A 2,696-nucleotide genomic window follows, 5' to 3' on the forward strand; every position below is an offset into this window, starting at 1 on the left:
TTCCAAAAGATAATTTCAAAACACCATTACGACAATTTATGATTGCATTAGATGTAGCTAAGAATGGTCTACCTAAAATGATAGGAATTTTAGCATGCACATTTTCCACAGGTTGAGTATCAAGAACAATGAAGTCAATAGGAAAATAAAATTTATCAACTTTTATTAAAACATCCTCTATAATGCCTCTAGGAATTTTCACTGAACGATCGACTAATTGAAGAGTTATAGAGGCAGGTTTTAGTTCACCAAGACCAAGTTGCTTATAAACATAATAAGGCAATAAATTCACACTAGCACCCAAATCAAGTAAAGCTTTGTTAATAAAATGATCACCAATAATGCATGAAATTGTGGGACACCCATAATCTTTATATTTAACAAGACTCTTATATTGAATAATGAAACTAGCTTATTCAGTTAAAAATACCTTTTTAGGAACATTAGTGTTTCTTTTAACAGTGCAAAGATCCTTTAAAAATTTAAAGTAGGCAGGAATTTGTTTAATGGCATCTAAGAAAGGAATATTGATACTAACTTGTTTAAAAACTTCTAAGATATCATTATATTGGCCGCCATTTTTAATTGGAAGTAATCTTTGTGGGAATGAGGCTTTTGGAATGAAAGGATGAATTGGAGTTTCCTTGTGTGAAGAGTCATTGGCATTAGAACTAGAAGGCTAACTCTTTTCTTTTTCTTTTTCTTTTTCTTTTTCTTTTTCTTTTTCAACCTCGGGTATGTAATCGGGTTTGATAATGTTCTTTCCAGACCTAAGAGTTGAAATTTATTTGACTTCTCCATTATGACTAGACTTTCCTATCTCACATTGGCCTTTTGGATTAGGGATAGGTTGACTAGGGAATATTCCTTTTTCTCTATCAGCTAAAGCAGTGGCGAGTTGTCCTACTTGTGTCTCGAGTTTGGTAATTGATTGAGATTGATTTTGTAGGATGTGTTGAGTGGATTGCATAAATTGTTCTAAAGTATCTTCTAAGGAAGGTTTCCTTTGTTAAGGATATGGTTTATTTTGTGGGGCATGAGTTTGGTTTTGTGTGTTGTATTGGTGCCCTTGATTCATTTGGGGTTGGTTTTGTCTCCATGAAAAGTTTGGATGGGTTCTCCAATTTGGATTGTAGGTGGATGAAAATGGGCTATCATTTGGTTTCCCATAAGAATGAAGAGCATTGGCCTCCTCAGAAAAGGCTTCTTGGTAGGAAGGACTTGATTGGGCATTATGGCAAGGACTAGAACATATCGAACAAACATCTTTTATTGGTTGTATTGGAGAATTTATAGTTTGGCTTATGGCTAAAGCTTCTACTTTTCTCGCTAATTTGTTTAAGGATGTTCTTAAGTCTAATTTTACTTCATACCTTCCTTCTCTTTTTGGTGAATTAGTTGACCTAGACCTAGGATCAAAATAATTCCATTGTTGTGAATTGACAGACAAATCTTCAAGGGTGTCCCAGGCCTCCTGTCCTTGAAATTTTAAAAAAATTCCAGTATGCATAGATTGAATCATTTGATGATTAGAGGGATGAGGACATTTTAATAATAAATCTTTAAATATTTCCCAACATTCATAAAACTCTTCATTATCTTTTTGAAAAAATTCGGAGATTTCTTAGACTATCAGTTTTAGACATAGGAAAAAATTTCAGCAAGAATTTATTATACAGTTGATCCCATGTAGTTACAGACCCCGTGGGAAGGGAATTTAACCAAGCTTTTGATTTGTCTTTTAATGAAAAAGAAAACAATCTTAGTTTGACCGACTCATCAGAAAAAATTTTAAATTTAAATGTTGAGCAAATTTCTAAGAAATCTTTGACATGCATGTAAGGATCCTGTCTATCTAACCCATAAAAAGATGGCAACAATTGAATGATTGCTGGTTTAAGCTCAAAATGAGTAGCAGAAGTTGTAGGAAAAATAATGCATGAAGGAGCATTAGATGAAATAGGTGCAAAATATTCAAGCAAAGTTTTTTCAGGCACAACATTTTCATCAACGGGATTAGCAATTGGTTCCATGATGCTCAAATTCTTACTAACACTTTCAATTTCAAACAAAGATAGACGTCTTTTTACTAATCGATTTTTAGAGTTACGTTCCCAATGATGCATACAATTTTCACAAACAAGGCAACAAAGATAATCTCAAACAAGCAATTTTCTGATGTGGAAGATCAGTTAAAACTGCAACCACAGAGCATACTTAGAATTTTTAGAGATTTCACAACAATATAATTTTTATGGTTCACTTGTCCCCAGGCCTATTTGATTCCACTTACTCGCGCACTACTAACAACTCCCCAAGGTTAATTAGTAGAGGCGGATTGTGAATTTTGTTCAAATTTCTTTTAAGCAAAAGTTGCTTATGGTGAAAGGACAAGATTTAGGTTTCCTTTTTTATTTTCAAGTATTTTTTTCACAATACACTTAAATATTATAAAAGACAATGAAAAATAAAATTAAATTAAATAAGACTATAGAAAATTAGGCAAGAGTGGGGAGGCATAGCATGCCATCAACCATAACAAAATTAAGGTAAAAATCAGGAGGCACAAGTGCCATCAACTAAAACATAAGATAAAAGACTAGGAGGCAAAATTTTCATCAACTAGCTAGGAGGCAAAATTGCCATAAACTAGTAGATTGCACAAAAATATAACAATAAGATAAATAAAGAAAGTT

General features: G+C 32.8%; 1 non-coding gene across 1 annotated transcript; it reads left to right on the forward strand.

Moving 5' to 3' along the window:
• The first annotated feature begins 1,530 nt into the window (after window positions 1–1,530).
• LOC133787771 (small nucleolar RNA R71) lies at window positions 1,531–1,636 on the forward strand. The gene has a single exon (XR_009872772.1). It is a non-coding gene; the product is annotated as a small nucleolar RNA R71 (small nucleolar RNA).
• Window positions 1,637–2,696: the final 1,060 nt, after the last annotated feature.

Source organism: Humulus lupulus, chromosome 6 (assembly GCF_963169125.1).
Source record: "Humulus lupulus chromosome 6, drHumLupu1.1, whole genome shotgun sequence".
Classification (NCBI taxonomy): Eukaryota; Viridiplantae; Streptophyta; class Magnoliopsida; order Rosales; family Cannabaceae; genus Humulus; species Humulus lupulus.